General features: G+C 36.4%; 1 protein-coding gene across 2 annotated transcripts in view; it reads right to left on the reverse strand.

Moving 5' to 3' along the window:
* The window catches only part of EDIL3 (EGF like repeats and discoidin domains 3), a 237,905-nt gene that overhangs the window by 122,985 nt on the left and 102,064 nt on the right, over positions 1-12,856 (reverse strand). The gene's annotated exons all lie outside the window — the stretch shown is intronic.

Consider the following 12,856-nt stretch of genomic DNA (forward strand, 5'->3'; position numbering starts at 1 on the left):
ATGCTTCTGCATGTCTGCCTGTTCGTGTTTTCAATTACAAGCCCAGGTTTGAAAGATCCTCACAGAGCTCCATTCATCCAGACGTCACGTCGGGGAATACTGCGCTCTCCAAGCAAATATTAATTTGCAAAGTGTAAAAATTAACTGAATGATGAGGATGTCAGAACATATTCCCCAGTTATTACTGCCCATGTGGCTATTGCAATTTTGAGAAGCTACGCAGGTGCACATTTCTATTACAACTTTTGCCATCAGCCTGTTCCAAGACACGGCCCTGCAGAGGTTTTGCTTGTGTACATCATTAAACATGGATATGTCTCACTGAACCAAAAAAATAATGGACATGAATGTACTGCACATAATTCCAAATGGTGTTATTAGCAAAAAAAGGGCAAAAATTGTGAAGATGAAAATAACGAGAGTGGCTGCTGCCTGATTTGCCTTTTGCCATGCACACTCTGTATTACAATTTAAAAGTAGTGGTACCCTACATTCTTAATTCTGGGAAGATTTGTGTCTTTCAAGTATTACTACTTCATGCTATTTCTCCTTCATAATAATTTGGGAAGAAACCTGTCTAATAATTTGCACTTTTAGCCTCCCAATAAATATGAATTGTGTATTTTTTTTTCCAAGCCTCTATCACAGTGCTGCAGTTTGGGGAGTACCTGCAGGCAGCCTCATATGTTAATTGTTTCTATGCAGGCAAGATCTCTAATCTTCCAAGAACAATAAATCTCTTAATAATTACGTTCTCATTTTGCTTTTTGCTTTCTTTGTATGGCTTGTTAAGCACACATTCAGCCTACTTTCATCAGTTGTCTTTATATTTTGCATTTTCTCAGATCTGTCCAAACTGCAAGGGCTTAAAAGGTCATCTGAAGTGCATAGTGATAAACATACTGGTGCATGAGAGTATTTCTAGCTAATGTTTTTCGTTTTTCTTTTATGAGGCCTTTCTTCTGGAAAAAAAAAAAAAAACAAACAACCAAACACACACCAACAATATGATTTTTTTTTCTGATTATGGTTGTTATGGACAAATAATATGACTACTTTCAATATAAATGTTGTGTATGTTGCATTGGGTATTTTTGTTTGCTTTTGTTTTTGTTATTCATAGAAACTGGTAGTTCAAAAATTCTTTTTAGAGCAACAAAACACTGTCATTATTTGTGCTCAAATTAAAAAATTACAGTGACATAGTTTTGACTAATTTACATTTATTAATTGATAAAGACATCGGTCAGACTAACTCTGTGTTTGAAATGAATGAATGAATGATTGAAAATTAAAAAGCCTGTGCCACCCTACCATTGCTTCTAATTCTTCAAAGGACCAAAATTTAGGTTCACACATCTTGAGCTTATTTAAATTGCATGAACACCCTAATATGATACCTCAAAATTAATTAATTAGTTAATTAATTAATTTTAACTGAGTCTACAGGACCCAATGATTCAATTTCTCCTGATTTAAGTTTTTGGAAGGATCTGGGGCCTAATCCTGCCATCATTCCATTGAAGCACCAAAAATGCAGTGTGTAAGATCTGGGCTCAGATGGCACATGAGGAGACATCCCAGCCAACTTCCATAGGGATGTCTAGGCTTTTAAACAACATGGTGTTAAATTCTGGATAATTAATTCTATGACGGCCTGATTAATATGGTCTGTTACTCAGATCTATAGCAGCAAGTCCACAAATATAAATTTTACCAAAAAAAACCAAAAACCCAAAACCAAAAAATGCAAACAAAAACCTCCTAAAAAACTAACAAAAGAACCCAACAAAAAAACCCCCCAAACGAACCAGCAAAATAACTAACTGAATATGTCAACTAATTTTCAAAAACAGTGGACTTCAGGGATTGATTGGGTTTTTTGTAAATCAATAGTGTTGTAATACTTTTACAGGTAATCTTTAAGTGGCTTCCAACACAAAGAGAGCAACAACATTTGATCAATATTAATGAGCAGAGGAATTCAATGGTGTGGTTTCCAGGCATTTTTATCCACGTTCATATAAAATAATGTCAGCAAGATTAATTGTGCACTCAAAGTAATAGATCTGTTCACTTTGCTGCTCTTTTGAGTTCTTCTTTGTTCAGTTCCAGGGGTATCAGCCAACATAATAAGTATAGTCCAAAATACATCATCCTGTTAGTCAATTGAAATCCCATGCTGTTTTTGAAAAAAATATTGAAAGTTAACTTAAAGTGCAGCAGGTTTTAAATTTTAGATATTCTTACTAAAACCTCTGAGACTTCATAGAGGTATGAATCAAATAAATACATCCTCAGCAGAGCTGCAGAGGGGCTCAAGGCAGAACCATGTTATCTGTTTTCTCATTTGACAAGTAGAGTCAACGAAAAATTCAAAATAAAATCTTGTATCATGCCTTGCTGCAGTGGAAACTGCATATCTGAGAGAAACCATGAGTTTGTCTAGAAAAGATAAAGCCAGGAAAGCAAGGAAACCAGTTTAGTGATAGCCATCTGCCTCTAAAAAAATCAGCATAAGCATTTGTTTTTGCCAAATATAAAATCTGCTGATGCTTTGGTGGGAAGCAAAAATTTCAGGGGATGTCATCAAACAAGAAATCAACATCAGGCCATCTTCATCACACACTTGGATTCCCTGAATTCAAAAATATGCTAAAACAGATGATCAAAAAATCAAAGTCCACTTTTTCTTACTAAGTCAAGCTAAAGTGACAAATACGAAAAACATAAGGAGAAAATAAAGAAAAAAATGTGTACTCCAGTGGAGTGAAACATGCAAAATAACCACATTTTTTATGAGTAAAATTAAGTAAAATGAAATTTTTAAAAATCTTAGCATGTTTGATGGTATCAATCCATTTTCTCTTCATGCAGAAGTAATATTACTTTAATGAAAAACACTAAATTAGATATTGATCTTCATATACATCAAGGTAAAGATACAAAGCTAATTGCTTCATTTATTTTGTGGAGTATTACTGAAGTAGATTAATAGATAATGGTATTCTGATGATATAATAAGCTGCAAATCCCATCAAAACAAATATTGCGAGCTATCATCAAACTAATAAAACATATCAAATAATTTTCCTTTTCATTTTAAAGAAAAGTACTCTCCAGCTGCATGACTTTGTGGCAACAGCTTAAGTTCCTCTTGGCCTTATATGGATGTCACATAGGGTTTTTCCTCATCTGATAAATTGAAATCTTCACCAGAGATCTCTTACACAGTTTTAACATCCTAAATTGGGAGATTTCCTCTGTATTTGGATAATACCTGGCACTTTAGGTGCTTCCTCTGCAAAGTGAAACCTTTAAAATAAGCAGTGACAGAGCTCACTTAGCAGGAGCTCCTGTGTTTTGGAATTAGTGTGTGCAAAGGCAGCCAGTGTCACAAACAACTTATTTCACCTTGATGGGAAGGCAAGAATCGGCCTCCTTGCTGCAGGAGCCAGCAGAATGGCACAAGCTGCCCATGGGGAGGGGAATGAGGATTATCACACTGAATCAGGCTCAGTATCCAGGTAATCCAACCCTGCACTGCCTCTGCTCAGCAGTTCCTGCAACCTGAGCACAAAGCTGAACCATCCTGCCGTGGAAATGAGCAAAATCTGCACAAGATATTTTACAAATATTTGTGATGAGCTCAATTTCTGAGTCTTTATAGTTGACATAATTTTCTAAGTGACACATGTTTTCTTCACACGGTTAAAAATTTCACCACCACTATGCACACAGATGATAGACTGCCTTTTTTTCAGAAGTACATTGACCTGTTTCTTTCCTCATTGCCCTTTTAAAAACTCAAAATGGATTTTTGAAAGGTCTGCCCCTTCAAATGTGAGATTGCAGAATTCACACTTCAGCAGACACAAATCCAAAGTATAACCTAATCCTATTCAAAAGGGACCATCTTCCACGGGGACACGCAGACGAGCATTCAAATCCATCAGGAATGTCCCTACAGGTTCTGGCAGAAATCTGCTTTACTGCACAAAAAGGTCAGGAATACAACAAAAGCTTCTGAGGGTCTCTGATCTTCCTCACATTTACTGCTTTGGTTGTTAATTCAATATTATTGTGAAGACTTTGAATGTCTCCGGGTGCCTGCCTTGCAGCGCAGAGTTTGGGAACATTGGAGAGCACATTCCCAGCAGATGTGCTGTCGACCTTCTGAAGGCACTGCAGTCATGAAAATGTCTTCTAGACAACGTGCTCATTCTGCCAATAAAGTATTAAAAGTATTAAAGTATTAAAGTATTAAGCATCAGCAGTAATGAACTAATGCTTTGAAAGTAGTCCAGTATTTGCTCCTTCTCACTCAAAGATCTTTTTTTTTTTTTTCATTTATAAGTAATTCTATGTTAAAAAAATACATAAACATCTAAATGTTTTAGGTCCAACTCCATTTATACTGGTGCACCATGACAAACTGACCATCATCAGTTAATAATGATGATCATAATAAAGCTGTATTTTGAACTCATCCTTCAAAGCTTCTAAAATGTAACTAGAAATTATTCCTTGCCCAATACATTCAAATGTTTGTAAAGTAAGAAGAAAAGGGAATAAACCAATCCACAACAGCTCCTTCTTATCCTTCAAAAAATTCCTGTCTGAATTTGCTACTCTTGCTTCTATTTCACTGCTGGGATACATATGTACTTTGCATCAACAAATTTGTATTGACCTACACCTTGCTTTTTGTTTGGTTATTTAAACCTGAAAAGAACAGGCACTGCAGAACATCATTCATAGTTTATGTGGAATATTGATAACAAAAACTGATTGCTGCATGTTATTCCAGTTAATGCATGAAAGCAGACAAAGTAATTAGATGACACACACTGTCATCTCATGAACATTCCCAAAATACCAGCTTTGGGGGAAAAAAATTTAAAAAAAAATCTGTTCAGCCTGGCTTGTAAGTGAATTAGTAGTGTATTAGATTCTATCTGCCTATATATTCATTATAAACTGATGGCAGAGATCCAGACTTAATTGCACTGTGATTAAATATTTATCTTGTTTTTAATGTGGCAAATGGAGCATGTTGATTATAATGATCAAGGTGTCTCCATCTGGATGCAGAAAAAGATAAAGTTCACCCCCTGAGTGCAAAATGGCTTTTGGGTCATTTCTGCACATTTCCCTCCAATTCTATTCCCTACAATTCTTTCTTCTACAGTGAAGAAATTTAACCTGGATTGTCCACCCATCTCCCAACCTTTTTTGAGCTAATAGCTAGAATATTTTCTGTAAAGGAGCAATTTATACTTGATGGATATACAATGACTTTCCTTAAGAGTCTTAAACTTCACACCCAAGCCTTTGATGGCAAATTATACCCAAATTTGAGGCATGGTGAGTGTAGCAGGCACTTTAGTTATTTTGCAGAGGGTGAGACATGAAAATACTCTAAAATCTGGGGAAAGTGTTCAATGCACTACAAGACATTTTCCCCAAGTCGTCTTCCATTATTTCTCTTCATATTCCTCAGCTTTCAAGGGTAAGAACTTTCTTTGCCAATTTTCAATGCTGTTTTCTACCTCTTTGTACCCTTTGCCACGCAAATATGTGGTTTTGGATAATGCCCACAGTATTCTTCCCCCACCAGCTCTCCCACAAACCTCCTTAGTGAGTGCTAAAGTGGGACCTGCTCTGCATCTCTGCATCTCCTTTCACAGGAGGATTTTATCTTCCCAGGGAACACCTGATCAGTTTACAGAAAATACAAATTTCCAAGGCCTCTTCCTCCTCCTTCAACTTTCCACTCAGGCAGCATCATTGCTGCTTTTCTCATAGATGATCCTTTTTCTGTCACTGACTTCTCCCAGTCTTTCTGACCCAGCTGTGGCATCTTGTTTGCTACACTTCTTTTGTGATCTACTTTGTCTCATTAAAACTAAATTTTCCAACACACATTAGAAATATTTTCCAAATTTATGTTTCAGTTGAGTCTGGTTTACATCAAACAGGGACAAAAAAAGAAAAAAAAAAAAAAGCAGAAAACCAAACCACCCTCTGCAAACAGAGAGAATAATTTTGTAAAAACTTTGCTGAAGGACTGCAGACTTGAATTTTTAATGCTAAAATATTCAAAGAAATATTAAATTAGATTTCAGTTGGGATGTCTGGAAGATTTAGTTCAAAGGTGCAGTCCTTAAAAGGCTAATGTCTACAGATTCTGCATTAAAACAAACTCTCCAAATCCATTTTCTACATGATTGCAACAAATCCATGTCTCTTTTTACTGCACTGATAATGGCTTAAATAAAACAGTCCCAGCAATAAAGAAACTATATATTGTTTGGTACCTAATGCAGAACCTCGCTTGCAATTGGGATTTCTGTGCAACAGTGTTGTTTTTATCATCATAATTCTTGTCATCATATATGAAGATGTCATTTTTTATTGTTTCACTGCACTTTAAACTGCCAATGATGAGGACTTATCCTTTTTTGCTTCTATAACTGGAAAGTGGAAAAAAAAAACCTGCAAAGATTATGTGAACCTTAATTATGACAGCAAATAGAATAAATCCAGTTAGTCCTCTTGCTGAGGATTCCAGTGGGAACTAAAAAATGCCGCAGCCTAAACTTAGGCTGTTCATATTTATATGAGTCAGATCCTAATTACTAGTGCTGCATTAATGACACAGAAACAGCAGAAGAGAACCTCAGAGGGTGGTTATCCTCAGGACATGAAATATTATTAAAAAGTGATGAAAGAGAATCACTAAATGTGAAATATATATAGTCCAAACAGGCGTAAAGTTGTCCACAGCAGAAACCAAGGGAAATAGACAAGAGTTACACTTCAGTCACTTATTTCCCTGAGGATGTAGGACACAGGAAATACATCCTTTTCTCTTCCACTTTTTTTCCCAAGCTGCCATCAAACCCTGCTATTTCCATGTAAAAAACCTTAAATCCTATTGAATTCCAGATTCTGTCACTATTCTCCAACTCTTTCTCCTTTCCTAGCTAGACAATCCAGCTAGGAAATAATTTCTCTTTTTTCTCCAAAAAACATAGGTTTTTTTTTTTTGTCAACACAGAAACCTACACTGATTGAGAATCCCAGCTTAAAATCACAACCCGTGTTTTCAGTCACGAGCCTTCAGTCTGGGACATACACAAGCAGGATCACTTGGAGATCTGCTTCCTTTGCACCAGCTACTTCCACAGCGCAAATTCAAATTAATTGCTTGTGATTAATGTGGTTCACGTGAAGCCAGTTGCACCTGGATGGAAGCACTGACTTATTTTTGGGTGGCTAATGGCAGTAAGCCCTGCACAGCAATACTGCATGTTGGTGTTTTCTGATAAGCTTTAATGCTTTAAGTTGAAATTCCTGCTTGTGTTTAATAGTAATGTAAATAGTTTGCGATAAGGAGTTCAAGCGCAGCTCTCAGCACAGGTAAATTTTGCCTTCCAGGGCTGGGGCTTGAGCTGCAGCACTCTCTAGGGAAATAATTTATTCCTTTAGGGAATGGCATGGCACATTTCCACTGGAGATCTTTCCTTATAGCCCCTAAAAGAGCAAAACAAGATTGAAGTGATAAAAAGATGCCGCTGTTTATTCAAGGTCCTCCAGGTGCACTTGTGGCCAAAAGCACATGTGATACAGGGCTTTGACACTTTTATCAGTTTATCAAATTAACATAATTGATGAGAATCCCCAGTTAGAAGTACATACAATGTGGTAATTCCCCCACCTTGTTTTGGCCTCCCTCTGAAGAAACTGTAGAATTATACAATGATACTTTACAGAGCTACAAATAGATGAAAGAAATATTTTAAAAGCAAAAATCTTTTGACATCAGAGCCATAGAGCCTCTCTGGTGTCCACCCTCAGGTGGGTCATAGGTAGCTTGACAGACACATCCAACTGCATGACTTAAAACAGTTTGAGGCAAAAAACTTATTTTGAATTTCTGAAGATGTGGTATTGTATGGCCTGTGTTGTTCTTCAAAAACTTGAGATGGAAACAAGACCTGGTGAGAAACACATTGCTTTGCACCTTCTCTCCTTGCCCCTATTCAGAGGAGGTTTGAGCAGAGCACACACCTGGCAGGATATTTGATTTGTGTTTTGTTTAATAATAGAAAAGCCCAATGTTCCTGTTTTGCAGAAAAAAAAAATAGTTGAAGTGCTTTGTCATTTAGGAGGCTGAATTAAAAAAAAATAAAATTGAGACATTTTTGGCCAACATGGAGAGATACTGAAATACTCTCACTCTTTCCCTTAGTGTATATTAATAAATAAACTGTTCTGCAGTTTGAACAGGATGAAATTCTGTTGGAAAGTTGAAACTAATGAAATTCATGAATAACTGTAACACTGACTTGTAATATTACTGTGGAGTGTTAATTCATGCTTTGTTAAAACACAGTGCTGCAGGAAAATTGAATACATAAATCTCGACCCAGACCTTTTTGGTTTTGGGCTGTGTCTTCTTCTTTGTAGCTATTGCAGCCATTCCAATAAAACTTCAGGAATTCCAAGGCATTTCTCAGGGTATTTGACACAAATAACTTTCAAAGTATATAAAGGTAGATTTCATGCTAGCATATTTTTAGTAATAGAAAACTGGACATTCATGGGAGCATGTTACAATTAAAATTACAACTGTGTTCATGGTTGGGGCATATTGCAATTTCATAATTATTTTTATCTCAACAGTTGCCACACAGCCACAACTCCCATGGCAGCCAGTGGAAGTTGTGTCTGGAATAAGAACTGGACTGGGAAATCTTTTGGCCTTTTACTTATCTTCAGTCACTCGGACAATTTTCATTTAGCATTTTACTGCTTTACAGTACTGTAGATTGCATGTAAATGGTTTTGCCATGATTTTGTTTTGAAGTCACATGACATTTATTTGTAAGGAAGACTACTGCAGACAATAGAAAAAACATAGAAGAGAAAAATCTGCAAAAATAGTTGTTTTCAAAATAATTTTTTAACTATTACAAATGTATATATGATTACTCATACACAGGCAGGTGAAGGCTACATATCATATTAGGCTTTTGTCAAGCCTAATAAAGGACATTCACGCTCTCAGTTAAAGCATATTTTATCTAAAAGATTTCCAGTAGAAAAAAGTAAAATGCATTTTAATTGCATTAGTAAAACTTCAAAACAATATACAATAAAAAATAATCTATTACATTTCTAAGACAAAACAAAACAGGAAGGCCTTGGCTCTTGCAAAGAGTGATTGCCATATGGAAAGTCAATATATGAGTAAAAATTATGTGAATGAAGTGGTACATACTTGTTACTGCAAGAAATCATCTAAGAAGTTGCTGTGTATGTGCAGAAATCCCCATGGTCCTGTCTGAGTGAACTCATTCAAGCCTTTGCTTGATATTTCCATGAACCTAAAGCAATTTATATTCTCTTTATGATAAGAAATGCATCTGAATTTTACCTGTTATGTTGTTTCAGTGATACAGTTTAAAGAGGGCTGTTTAGTCCTGCCCAAAAGCAATATTTCACTGTTTTTTAAAATAACAGGGACAAATCTTCCTTCAACATATTTTTTCCATTCAAGCTATGACAGACTTAAAGATCTCGAAATACAAGATCCTGATTATGCAATCAGCCTCAGAGGAGGCTGACTTTAACACAAGTACCAAATTCTCTCAGTTCAGCCATGCTCTCTATACTTTACCACCTGCCAGAAAGCTTTCCATTCATTCTTTAGCAGCCATCTAACCTGCTTAAGCTCAGGTTTTTTAACACTCTGATGTAATAAAACATTAGTTATTGAAAAGGTGTGGTTGTAAGAACTAATAATTTTTAATTATATTTATTTTCATTAATAATTTTCTTCTATTGAACAGGAACAGCTTTTCTACAAACGGGTCATTATTCAATATGTTTTTTGCCTCCTGAATTGATGTGCAATACACAGCCTTGACAACTAAAAATCACTTAAATTTGCACAGTAAAGGAGTGAAATTCCTTCCTCAGTATTATGTTTCCACGGTCAATCCAGTGCTTTAAAGATGGTCATAAGATGTTTAAACCCAAAATAAGCATAAAGTATGATTCCTTGTGATGCTATATTTAATTAGAGTCCTTTTCGTTGGGCTTGTTAACCTGCTACTAAATCCTCAACCAACCACTAATTCTGCTTGGTTTGCTTTTATTAGTATTTGCTTATTTTTATTTCACTTTCCACACATCTAATGGCAGGACGGGAATCTTAAGTGACAGGTAATCCAAATGTTTGACCAGAGAAATTTTTTTCATCCCCACTCCAACTTTCAATGAACATTCCCACCAAATTCCACCTTCCTATTGCCAGCACACATGCCACTGACATGGTTCACTGAGATCCCTACAGCAACCAGAACAGTACCTCATTCATCTCCTCATTCCTTCCTCATCTTCAGAGGATGAAGAAATAAATACCAAATAATAATATTTGGATGTTTATTATTCACTTGTCTTAGCTGCCCAGAGCTAGAGCTAGTCCTACTCTTTTCCATCTGTCCTGGCAAGGACTAGACACCTGCAAAATCTCGTTTTGGGGAATGCTGCTTCCCAGATGGGAAGTTTACCTGTGTAAAACCACTGTTTGTTACAGACCTCGTAGAATCATAGGATTTGGGTTGAGACTTTAAATATCACCCAGTGCCACCCCCTGCCATGGGCAGGGACATTTCCCACCAAACCAGGTTTCTCAGACCTCCATCCAGCCTAGCCTTGACCAGTCTGAGGCAGATGCCTGGCATGAAAAGCTTCATCTTGGAGAACATCTGCCTCAAAATTCAGGTAAGAAAGGAAGGGAAAAGCAGACGGAAGGAAAAGTTCATTGCAGGAATCAGTGCCTGGTTTAGGGGATACTGTATGATCTCCCACTTTATTCGTACACTGGGATGAATATTGTATAACCACCACAAATACCAATCTCTGAAACTGTGCAGGTTATAGAAAAATGCCCCTGCCTGAGTTTCTCAGGCAGCTGCCAGCACTGCAGGCTGATTTCAAACTCCTAGCTCACTTTTTTTGTCAATCTTGGAAAGACGCAAGCCATTTTGCCAAACTGTGTTATTTTTATGATATGTGGATGGACAGTCACTAAGGGATAGGCTAAAAATAATAATTAATTTTCATTCCTGACCTAAGCAAGATTTCCAGCTTTTAAATGTGACAGGCTGCTCCAATAGCCTTCAGTGCCACCTGGCATCTAGGACTATTTTTACTGCATAAGCCTCATTTCCATCAGAATGGGGTTCAATATGACCTTTACATAATTTTCTGATTTAGTCTATATTTTGCTTGGAATAGATGGAAAAGTAATTAGCAAGCTAGCTGCAGGCACTGGAAAAAAAATAAAATATGCAGTTGGAGGAGAAAAAAGGAAAAGGAATTGCTACAAATGCGTAAACCAAGTTCAGCAAGACAGTAAATCTGTGGTACGGTCCCTGGGGGAATGGCAAATCCTTTCCCTTAGAATAATTCTGAGAGATGATTTCCCTCTTTGAAACGTGTGAAATGCAGGAGCTTTGCACACCGCAGCAGAACCTCCGTGGCCCCAAAGACAGCCTGGGAGCTGTCACAGAACCACAGCTCCGGGTCCTGCTGAGCAGTGGGCAGGAAACTGAGGTCCTTGGGTCTTGACCAGACACACCCTTGATGCTTTGAGCGTGACGCAGAAAGCAGATTAAACGTGTCGTGCTTTCGTTTTTAAAGTTTCATTTCAAGAACTTGAAAAAAAAAAAAAAAAAAAAAAAAAAAAAAACAAACCCACAGAAAAATCTGATTTGGTTTCTCTTTTCAGATTGTCATGAAATCATAGAATGGTTTGGGTTGGAAGGGACCAAAAAGATCACCAGGTCCAAAATGAATCATAGTAACCACGGAAAAAGGCACTTTCCCCCTCTTTTTTTAAATTTTCTTTTTTTTTTAATTTTCCCTTTATTCCCAATTAATAAAATCCTCTTAATAAGGCCTCTCTGGGCATTATTTTCGTGGAGAAGAGAGACCCTTCTGTGAAATTGTGAAACCCAATTTCAAACCCACATCAGCTAAGTATTTTAAGGACAAAGACGTGGTATAGTTTTTAAATAAGGATATAAGCATAATTTTCATGTAAATATTAATGCCAGTACGATCTCAAATATTTTTAATTTCAATTCTTAGCTTTCATTCCCTGAGAACCAAGCACACAAAGTGCCCAGAACTTTAACCAATTGGATCTCACCTGCTCTCTGATGAGCAGGGCAACAACCAAAGGGCAAAAGAATTTTCTGACATGAAGCATGGAAAGACAAGGAAAAATTGATTACAATACTTTATATTGTTATAAAAAAATCAAAACTGTGAAAATCTGATATTCTGAATATCAAAGCAATATTCAACTGCTACAAGGGATTTTAATACTAATATGTCTAGTGTTTTAAATCTATAAAAAATGACAGTCCAGTAACTTTTTAAATGCAAAGATATTTAGATAGAGATAACTAATTCTTCTACAACATTTTTATAGCACTAGTTCCCTTCTGTTGTTTGGGTTTTTTTTTTTAAGCTCTACATGTCTCTGAGGATCCAATAATTGCACAGAAATATTCTCCTAAGAGTCATCAAGGCTGTGCCAAGCAAGTCAGCTTTGAAATATCTACTGACTGAAATAATTTACATTACCTTTAATTTTCCGGTTTTTAAAATCTATTTTATTTCTGTAAACCATCTTTTTTTTTTTTTAAATTCTGGGAATAAAAAGACAAACACCAACACAAGGTGTTTTGGTATCCCTCTTTAAAAAGTTAAACACATGAGATCCAAGGAAGAAAACAAGCACCAGAGGAACCTGGAGTTCTCCTAGCAGAAC

Source organism: Ammospiza caudacuta, chromosome Z (assembly GCF_027887145.1).
Source record: "Ammospiza caudacuta isolate bAmmCau1 chromosome Z, bAmmCau1.pri, whole genome shotgun sequence".
Taxonomy (NCBI): Eukaryota; Metazoa; Chordata; class Aves; order Passeriformes; family Passerellidae; genus Ammospiza; species Ammospiza caudacuta.